Below are 11,710 nucleotides of genomic sequence, written 5' to 3'. Positions count from 1 at the left end.
TCAGTGACAGAACAAGACCTCATCTCTAATTAAATTTGCTACCATCCCAATGGGGTAGGAACGCAAAGTCAGATTTAAATTGATTTATGGGGAAAAAAAGAGTCTCAATTCTTATATACCAGAGTTGACAGTTATAAACCTATACTCATTAGAAAAAGGAAAGATTATGGACTAGGACTAGACTTATGAAGACATTAGAAAAGGAAAGCCTATTTTACTTCTCATCATCTATTTTTGTCTGCCTTGAGAGAAAAGGAAAATGGCAAGCATGCCACCAGGGAGGTCCTGCAGATATGATGGTATTAGCTCTATTCTTGGGGTAAGTGCCTGTCTTAGTCCAGTTCATGCTGCTATAACAAAATGCCTGAGACCGGTTACGTTATAAACAATAGAAATGTGTTTCTATGTTCTGGAGGCAGGGAAGTCCAAGATCTAAGTACCAGGAAGTTCATCATCTGGTGAGAGTCAGGTCTCTGCTTCCAAGACAGTGCTTTGAACACTGCATCTTTCAGAGGAGAAGAATCCTGTGTCCTCACATGGAATACAATGGAAGGGCAAAATAAAAGATAAACTCCCTCCATCAAGCTGTTTACCTAATCACAGGACTCCAGGACCCCTCAGAGCCTGATTTCCTCTCACAGGCCCCTATGTCTCAATACTATCACGCTGGCATCTCCCCATTTTAGAGATAACACATTCCAACCACAGCAGTGCCTAAGCCAATCCGCGATGCATGAAAGCCACATACCCTAAAAGCTACCAGAAGCCATATTCAAAGTACCAGACAAGGTACAGAACCAGTGATTGCCATCGCTAGGAGAAGGAATTTTGAAAAAGCAAATAAATGTTGAATCACAAAGGGTGCCCTGGGTTGGACCTTGGAATAACATTTATGCTGCCTTTTTAATAAAGAATTTACTTTGCCTAGTGGGTTATCTATCTCTCAAATTCTTAGTAACTATGAAATACTGAATATTATTCCCTAAACATCAGGGCTCAGTGCTGGCCTTATGTACGTTGTGATCACGCCACTCTTTCTAGGTCCCCTCCAACTGAAAGAATGTGACATAGGGCAACCACTTTGAGCTTGCTGAAGATTTGCAGATGTGAATCAAATAATACAGGGTAGGGTGGGGGACACTTAAAATGTGGAAATGATGGGATGTCTGGCTTCTGATTTGTCAATCTGTAAAGGTTTTTATTAGAAGTTTTAGAGTTCTTTCATCACTAATTAATAAACAATGATGTGTCGGACAAGCAAATTTAATCCTGAGAAAACTAACAGACACATATTTCAAAAGCTATTATCACTGACTTCATCTCATTTGAGTGCCATTATTTCAGTGTTTTGTTCAATGAAAACTGACACTTGGTATATTAGACCACTTATGAGATAGAAAATCATATGCAAAATAATTACAGTCAAGCCCTTAACATCAGGTTCGTATCTTCCCTTTCCAAATTCTTTCTTCCCAAAACGAGTCACTTCCTCCAGCCACTATTCTCTGAGCATCTTCCAAATCCTCCCCTCCCCCCACACCATGTCTTTACTTACAAGGTTCCTCCTTCAATTGTGCCTCTTCTAATTGTTTTGTGGACCGAAACCAAGATGGAGTCACCCTTGTATCCCCTACAGGCCCTAGCCTGGCACTGGCATATAAAAAGATATACAGCAAATGCTTGCTGAAGTGAACTGTGTTTTTATCACTGACTGCAGCCATTATTACAGCAATTCTCACTTCACAGGCTGCATAAGGACTTACCAACCTGTCCTGCTACCCTTCCTAATCTAACAGCAGCCACAAAAAGCTTGTTGAGAGAAGAAAATACACCGATGAAAAGCAAGTGGGCAGGATGAATAAAAATTAAAACTACCACTGAGGTCGAGTCCATGGAAGAACAATTTCTTCACTATCCTCAAATAAGTGTGTTGGTCAAAGGTACAGATGTTAAAGAAGCATTCCTATTTCGTTAATAGTGCATGATAGACCTCATCAGAATTAGTCTCCATTCTTTGGAGGATTCTGTAGGGTTTTTGTAGGCTAAAAAGCTTCAGTTTGGGGAGAATTTGGACTGCTTTCTATTGAAATTGCTTGTCTTTTGGATTTCATCCCTCTCCAGGGCATATTAGAGGAGTGAATCAATTCTACTTAAAGTGAAAGGACTTGGGTAATTAGGTGAACCATTCAATTTATTTAGAGACAATCCTTAGATTCGTGAAATAATTTCAATAAAGCTCATTTTTCTGCCAAGATTGATATGGTCATTAAGCTCTTATGTCCGCAGACATAGTGCAATTCAAGTATTTCATACGTAGTCACCTCAGTCTTTGTGATTTTAAAATACTTAAATGCTTTGTGCCTGAGTAATAATGAAGATGGTAATGTTTATGAAGTACCTACTGTGTGCCAGCCCCTGTGATAAGCACTTCCCACAGAGTGATTCAGCTTAATACTCATTAGTAATAACAGAATAGATATTTTCTTTTAACAGATGAGAAGACTAAAGCACAAAGAGATTAAATAACTTGGCTAGAGTCACACGGTCAGGTGGCAGAGCTGAAATCAGACCAAAGACAAATTCCACAGTCCTCACTCTCAATTACTGTATCATGCTATGGCCCAAGTTCACAAGTGTCTGCCACTAATTACTTGTCACCTGTGATGGCAGCAGTTTGAAAAAAGTTGATCGATTTACTAGTTAAAATTCTCATCAGTAGGATTTTAAAAGGAGATAAGAAAGTAAACAGGCAGTTACAGTTTTCCTACAACTGGAATATTTGAGAACAAATACATGTCACTCTGCCAGGCCCCACTGAAGCAGCTGGGTGAGGAGGAGGTTTCTGCCAGACTGCTGCAACCAGACACGCCTAGCTGAGACTGGATGAATGGTTGTGTAAGGAGGAGCCTGTAACTCACAGAAATCTTACTATCAACTACCCAGTACCCATGTGGCTGTGTAAGAAATATCTACTTGCCTGGCATCACATTGAAAAGGCTTTATTCAGGCTATAGTAATCAAAACAGCATGGCATTGGTACCAAAACAGAGATATAGACCAATGGAACATAACAGAGGCCTCGGAAATAATGCCACACAACTACAACCATCTGGTCTTTGACAAACCTGACAAAAACAAGCAATGGGGAAAGGATTCCCTGTTTAATAAATGGTGCTGGGAAAACTGGCTAGCCATGTGCAGAAAGCAGAAACTGGACCCCTTCCTTACACCTTATACACAAATTAACTCTAGGTGGATTAAAGATTTAAACATGAGGCCTAACACCATAAAAATTCTAGAAGAAAACATAGGCAATACCATTCAGGACACAGGCATGGGCAAGGACTTCATGACTAAATCACCAAAAGCAATGGCAAGAAAAGCCAAAATAGACAAATGGGATCTAATTAAACTTAAGAGCTTCTGTACAGCAAAAGAAACAATCAGTAGAGTAAACCAGCAACCAACACAATGGGAAAAAATTTTTGCAATCTACCCCTCTGACAAAGGGCTAATATCCAGAATCTATGGAGAACTTAAATTTACAGGGAAAAAAACAACCCTATCAAAAAGTGGGCAAAGGATATGAACAGACACTTTTCAAAAGAAGACATTTATGCAGCCAACAAACATATGAAAAGAAGCTCATCATCACTGGTCATTAGAGAAATGCAAATCAAACCACATTGAGATACCATCTCACACCAGTTGAATGGCAATCATTAAAAAATCTGGAGACAACAGATGCTGGAGAGGATGTGGAGAAATAGGAACACTTTTACACTGCTGGTGGGAGTGTAAATTAGTTCAACCATTGTGGAAGACAGTGTGGCGATTCCTCAAGGATCAAGAAACAGAAATACCATTTGACCCAGCAATCCCATTACGGGGTATATACCCAAAGAATTATAAATCATTCTATTATAAAGACACATGCACACGTATGTTTATGGAAGCACTGTTCACAATAGCAAAGACTTGGAACCAACCCAAATGCCCACCAACGATAAACTGGATAAAGAAAATGTGGCACATATACATCATGGAGTACTATGCAGCCATAAAAAGGATGCGTTCATGTCCTTTGCAGGAACATGGATGAAACTGACAACCATCATTCTCAGCAAACTGACACAAGAACAAAAAACCAAACACTGCATGTTCTCACTCATAAGTAGATGTTGAACAATGAGAACACACAGACATGGAGGTAACACCACACACCAGGGCCTGGAGGTGTGGGGCTAGGGGAGGAACAGCAGGGGGTGGGGGAATTGAGGAGGAACAGCATTAGGAGAAATACCTAATGTAGATGATGGGGCGATGGATGCAGCAAACCACCACCATGGCACATGTATATCTATGTAACCTGCATGATCTGCACATGTACCCCAGAACTTAAAGTATAATAAATAAATAAATAAGAAAAGGCTTTGTTCTGCTTACCAGCTTTGTACTGATTTGGTCCAAGGCCATAAAGAAAATAAAACAGAGGTTTGATGATTACCCAGCTCTTCTGTGCTAGGTAAACTATTCAACATTCTTAGCAGTGATTTGAAAACATAAACAACACTCTTACCATATTTTCAAATGCTCCAAAATGGAATAAGAGAGCTAATATGATTAAGATAATAAATGGAGATATGAAATTATCTCAATAAACCATTAGAGGACACCCAAGTAAACACCTGTAGAACATTAGAGGAAACCCAAATAAAATTTAATAGAGATAAATATGAAGTCACGGATTTTAGTTCAAAACTTGCAGAAATTACGTGCAGATGACAGGGAGTTGGACGAACGCTCTGCATCAAAAGGCATTGCACAGGATACAGATGGCAATCCATAAGAAGCCAGAATTTTCCAGCAGTCTTAACATTACTACCAGCCTAGGGTCTTTATCGAGGAAGGTGATGGTGATAGAAGATTGTGTTCAGTTTAGATGCCACTATTTAAGAATACGCCTATCTAGAGAAGGAGAGTGACCAGAATATTGAGAGCTTTGGCAACCTGCACATGTAAAGAATAGATAGAGGAACACAGGCAATTCGGCCTGAAGAGGAAGGTGCTACGGGTGAAGTTGACAGAGCTCTTCACGATGAAATGGAAAGCATGCTGAGCCTGGAGACCGGAGCAGAGTTCAACCTGAACCTTAGTACTCTGAGAACTAGGGCAACCACTTAGCCAGCCAAGCTCTCAGAACCTTAAGCCTACGTGATGTGTTTGTCCCTAAGTTATCTAGACTCAACAAGCTGGATACTGAGAAGAAAGACATAAAGAACAAAGCTTTGGACCTTGAAGACCTTATGGTCTTGTGCCTAATACAGACGAGTTTCAGACCATTAACATACAGAGTAATGATGTCCTGGGAATGATGTTCTTTCCGGGAGCTCAGAGGATGAGCAGCTTACCTTGAAACAGGGCATTTTGACCAGGCTTTCTGATACAATGTTTTTATATGGTGTGTTCGTTTGCTAGGGCTGCTGTAACAAAGCACCACAGACTAGATGGCTTAAGCAACAGAAATCCACAGTCTTACCGTTCTGGAGGCTAGAAGTCTGAGATCAAGGTGTCAGCCAGGTTGGCTCCTCCCAGGGGCTGTAAGGGAGGATCTGTTCCATGCTCCTGTCTGGGCTTCCAATCTTTTGCATTCCTTGGCTTGGTGATGCATCAATATGATCTCTGGCTTCATCCACACACGGTTTTCTCCCTGCAGCTCTTCACATAATCCTTCCTCTGTGTATGTCTGTCTCTGTAGCCAAATTTCCTTTTATGTTACAGGTAAGAAGAAAGTCACATTGGATTATGGCCTCACCTTAACTGGATCATCCGCAAACACCCCATTTCCAGATAAAGTCACATTCCCAGGTACAGGGGGTCAGGATTTTAACCCCTTTTGCGGGGGACAAAATTCTACCCCCAATATATGGCTTATTTGAAATAATCATTTCCAAATTATTTTTTCTTTTTGTTACTAAGTGCAACAAAATTTCTACTCCCGAGTCAGCAGGAGCCTCTGACCCTCCACCCTGACCCTAACACTCAGCCCACCATGGATCCTTCTTCCATCTGACTACTGCAGAACTCACTCCCCCTCACCTCATTCCTAAACCACCTCCCCTCTTCCCTCCCCACTTACAGAGGGGTGGGTCAGCAATGCTGTAAAGGTCAGTATCGGAATAAGAATAAATGTTTTAATCATTCCTTAGGATTTTTTTTCGGAGTTAAAAATGTGATGGTTCATTATTTTAGCCATCAAAGTGAGCTCGAATCAAATAATGATGCATGAAAATGTTTCTGGAATCAAAATGTCCTCAGGGTAAAAATTACCAAAATAGCCAAGTCAAAATATCATATAACAAATGATGTGGTCGGGAAGAGTCTGGATAGCACGTTTGTGAAGGCCGCACCAGAGCTGAGTGTAGAAGGACAGATGGAAAATTAATCCGGGCAAGGACAGGAACATTCCTGGCGGAAGGAAAAGCAAACGTTAAAGCCACGATGCCAAGAAAGTAGGAGGCATCAGAGACCCTGAGGTGGTGTGGCATGACCAGGGCGCAGGAGAAGGGGAGGCAGGCGCAGGAGAAGGGTGTGGCATAAGGCACTCCCTCAGAAGGCTGTCATTGAATGTATTGGAGAAAGGACCAGCAAACTAGCTAAAGGGAGGTTGTAGAAGGGCTCTTTACTTGTCAGAAGACTGAGAGAGCCTTTAAGGCACCCCAGAGGCAGAGCTCCCCATGTGCAGTGACCAGGAAGCAAAGCCAGCCAGAGCAGGAGCCAGGCATTCAAAGGAAATCTGCCTGCCCAGGCCCTGTGTGTGCACCCCTTTTGCTCTAGCTGTGGCTTCAGACACCATCTCACTCTGACCTGGTTTAGATTCTAGGTCCTGGCCTTTGGATCTCTGTCTGTTTCCATGACAACCCCATTCTGTTGGAGCCATGCTTGCTGTCTGGCTGCTGCATTTAGATTCGCCCGCGTACCCCCTCGCCACGGTTTCAACTTGTCATGACTTCTGAGATGACTTTGAGTCTAGCCCACCTCACACCTGCCTTCCAGCTTTCAACCTTTCCCAGCTTCCTCCCTGCTCATGCTCACATTCAGACTCTGCCTGTGGCTCAGAGTATAAACTACCACTTCCAACATCGGTCTGCTGGACAAAGTTCCTGTGAGATTTTGAAGATCGAGTCACTTCCCAGTACTAGCGGGCAGGAAACTGCAGTTGTTGAAAACACAAGCGTTGAACCCAGACTTGAATTCCAATCTAGACTGTATTACAGGAAGCCAGTTAGCTCACCTGTACCAGCCTCAGTTTCTAACCCTACATAAAGATAATAAGTGCACCTAACCTAAGTTGCGAAGACGCGAGCAGCATAGCCAGCTTCACGAACTGAGCAGAAACACATGGCCTAGTGTCTTCTTATTTTTGGTTAATAACTCAAGCATCCAGGTATCTTTATTAACAGGATAGTCCACATCTCCTCTTGAAGCCTAATGCCAGTTAGTCCAAGAATTCTGAAGATTCATTCCACCTGAAAAGGTCAAATCTAGGTAAGCTGGAGAGAAAACCAGAGCTGCTAGTCGATCCACAGACCCAGTTTCTGCGCACAGTGGCATGAGGGCGATTCCTCTGCTCTGTGATGGATGGATGCTTGCTCACTGCACCAGTAATGCCTTTGCTGGCTCCAATGTGTGCCCAGGGTGTCTGAGAGACACGGTGTCTCACTCCTGCAATTGGGTGTTCCCAGGTAACAGCCAATCGCTCTACTGCAGCTGCCCTCCCCCTCCCCCGCCCCCAGACTCTTTTTTTTGAGATGGAGTTTTGCTCTCGTTACCCAGGCTGGAGTGCAATGGCGCAATCCCTGCTCACCGCAACCTCCGCCTCCTGGGTTCAAGCAATTCTCCCGCCTCAGCCTTCCTTGTAGCTGGGACTACAGGCAAGGGCCACCATGCCCAGCTAATTTCTTGTATTTTTAGTAGAGACGGGGTTTCTCCTAGTTGACCAGGATGGTCTCGATCTCTTGACCTCGTGATCCACCCGCCTCGGCCTCCCAAAGTGCTGGGATTACAGGCTTGAGCCACCGCGCCCGGCCCCCAGACTCTTACACTGAAGTCCTGTGCACTAACTCAGCAATCATGTTCCGCCCAGAGCTCCCTTTCAAGGTCTTGGGGCTTGTGTCAAGTTTCCTAGAGTTGTCATAACAAGTTACCACAAACTGGTTGGCTTAAAACTCAGAAATATCTTCTCTCACAGTCCATGAAAGCGGAAGTCTGAAATCAAGGCGTCAGCAGGGCTGGTTCCTTTTGGATGCTGCAAGGGAGAAACTCTCATGCCTCCCAGCATCTGGGGCCACCAGCAACCTTTGGCATTCCTCAGCCTGTAGCTGCATTGCTGCAATCCCAGCTTCTTTGTCACCTGTTCATTCTGCATGTCCCTAGGAATCCTCCCTTCTTCTTACAAGAACGCTAGTCATTGGATTTAAGGCCCATATATTAAATGACTATAAATTCATCTTAACTAATGATACCTGCGCATCCTATTTTCTAACAAAATTATATTCTGAGCTTCCGGATGAACTTGGGGGCCTTTTCTTGTTAACAAGACTTAACGACCCATTTTCAGAATTTCAAATCGCTGAAAGAAGAATTTTCACACCCCTTTCCTCAAGAAAATCTACTGGGCTCCCTACACAAATTTTCCTTTTACTCTTTCGTCCAGAGCAAGAGAAAACAGATATTCATATATTTTCAAATGTTTTAATTAATAAGAAAAATCTACTCATGGAGTCTTGCTAGCCCTACTGCCAGAATTTGGAAGAAACTGGAATAATTTTATCTCATTTTATATATGAAGTATTCGCAAAGTCTGGCACATAGCCCTCAATTATTGGTAATTGTAGTCATGAGTCACTTAACAACGGGCTATGTTCTAAGAAATGCATTGTTAAGTGATTTCAACAGTTAGGTGAAGGCTGTGAGAACATCAGAGAGTGTACTTACACAGAGCTAGATGGTATTGTCTGCTCCTAGGCTACAAGCCTGTACAGCATATTACTACATTGGATATGTAGGCAATTGTAACATAATGGTAAGTGTTTGTGTATCTAAACATAAAAAGGTACAGAAAAAAAACAGTGTAAAAGATGAAAATGGCACACCTGTGTAGGGCACTCACCATGAATGGGGCGCAAAGGACTGAAGTATCTCTGGGTGAGTCAACGAGTCAGCGATGAGTGACTGAAAGCCCAGGACGTCGCTGTACACTCTTGCAGACTTTTAAAACACTGTACACTTAGGCTATACTAAATTTATTTTAAAATTAAGTAATTGAGCTAGGATGGCTGTGACGTCACTAGATGATAGAAATTTCTCACCTCCATTATTATCGTTGGGACCACCACCCTATATGTAGTCCATCATTGACCGAAATGCCATTATGCCCTCCTCCGCTGTATTATTATTTGAGAAGGTAATCAGAAGTACCCTGAGCACACGAAGCATCAGGATAAAAATTTGCTACAGGCAAAATATCTGCCCTATTTAGTTTCTAACACAATTTGAGTGCACCTCTCAATTCAGTCTGGCAGGCTCTGTGTCCCTCATGTGAGACCTAGGTACATTTTATACATCTCTGGCTCATGGATCTCAGTAACAATTACGTGTATCAGAGCCCTCTAACAATCTGAGTATTTCGGGGCTTCCGACCAGTGCTAACCTGGAGTAGATAAATAGTATCCATTGTGTATATATACCACATTTTCTTTATCCATTCATCTGTTGATGCACACTTAGATTGATTCTATAACTTGGCTATCATGAATAGTGTTGCAATGAATAGAGGATAACCCACGTTCAAAGCAGAGAAACGTGAGATATGGACTCTCATCAAGGGCTTTTGCCTTGTGAGGAGCGTATCTTCAGATCTACAGGCTCCATGAAACCATGGGCTTGGGACTCTTCTGCAGTTACAAATCAGGTTCTCACTCAAGACTCCAATCTAGATCTAGACCTTTTAGGCTGGGTGGAGCCACTGTTTGACTCTCTGGGCCAAGCTGGTCTAGCTCCTTGCTTCTCTAAAATCTACAGGAGCAGGAGTCTCCTGCCTGGATGGGGCTGTTGGGAGGGCCTTTTGGAACCATTGTTAGACTTCCTGTGTCAAGCCTGTCTCAACATAACAAAGACCATGTATGAGAAGCCCACAGCTAACAGTATACTCAAAGATTAAAAAAAAAAAAAAATTGAAAGCCTTCCTCTAAAATCTGGAACAAGATATGATGCCCACCCACTCTTACCACTTTTTTTTTCTTTTTTTAGACGGAGTTTCGCTCTTGTTACCCAGGCTGGAGTGCAATGGCGCGATCTCGGCTCACCGCAACCTCCGCCTCCTGGGTTCAGGCAATTCTCCTGCCTCAGCCTCCTGAGTAGCTGGGATTACAGGCACACGCCACCATGCCCAGCTAATTTTTTGTATTTTTAGTAGAGATGGGGTTTCACCATGTTGACCAGGATGGTCTCGATCTCTTGACCTCATGATCCACCCGCCTCGGCCTCCCAAAGTGCTGGAATTATAGGTGTGAGCCACCACGCCTGACCCACTCTTACCACTTTTATTCAACATAGAATTGGAAGTTCTTGCCAGAGCAATTAGGCAAGAAAAAGAAATGAAAAGCATTCAAATAGAAAAGGAAGAAATAAAATTTTCACCATTTGCTGACAACATAATCCTATATATAGAAAAACCTACAAATTCTACCAAAAGACCATCAGGATTAATAAATGAATAAAGTTGCAGGATACAAAATCAACACATAAAAGTTAGTGGGGGTTCTATATACTACTGATGAACTATCTGAAAATGAAATCAAGAGAACAATTCCATTCAAAACAATTACAGAAACAAAAAAAAAATACTTAGGAATAAATTTAACCAAGTAGGTAAAAGAGCTATATACTAAAAACTGTAAAATGTTGATGAAAAAAATTGAAGACACAAATAAATGAAAAGATATTCATGTTCATGAGTTGAAAGAGTTAATATTGTTAAAATGTCTACGCCATCCAAAGTAATGTACATATTCAATGCAATACCTATCAAAAGTCCGACATCATTTTTCATAGAAATAGAAAAAATGATCTTAAAATTCATATAGAACCACAAAAAATCCCGATGAGCAAAAAGAATAAAGCTGGATGTAACATGCTACCTGATTTCAAACTATACTATAAAACAATAGTAATTAAAACGTCATGGTATTGGCAAAAAATCAAATGAACCTGTTGATCAATGAAACAGAATAGAACACCCAGAAATGAACCAATACATGCACAGTCAACTAATTTTTGACAAAGGTGTCAAGAATACACAATGGGAAAATGGCAGTTCCTTTAATAAATGGTGTTGGGGAAATTAAATTTCCATACACAGAAAGAATGAAACTGGACTGTTTTCTCACACCATATGCAAAAACTAACCCAAATAGATGAAAGACTTAAAATAAGAAACCCTAAAACTACTAGAAACAAACATAGGGGGAAAAAAATACATGACATTAGTCTGATCGATGATTTTGGTTTTTTTGACTCCAAAAGTTCAAGCAATGAAAGCAAAAATAGACAAATGGGATTATAACAAACCAAAAAGCTTCTGCACAGCAAAGGAAACAATTCACTGCAGAGTCAACCTTTGGATTAGGAAAAAACATTTGCAAGCCAT

Source organism: Callithrix jacchus, chromosome 9 (genome assembly GCF_049354715.1).
Source record: "Callithrix jacchus isolate 240 chromosome 9, calJac240_pri, whole genome shotgun sequence".
In the NCBI taxonomy this organism is placed as follows: domain Eukaryota; kingdom Metazoa; phylum Chordata; class Mammalia; order Primates; family Cebidae; genus Callithrix; species Callithrix jacchus.
The sequence above is the reverse complement of the archived record's forward strand: the minus strand, read 5'-3'. Positions refer to the sequence as shown.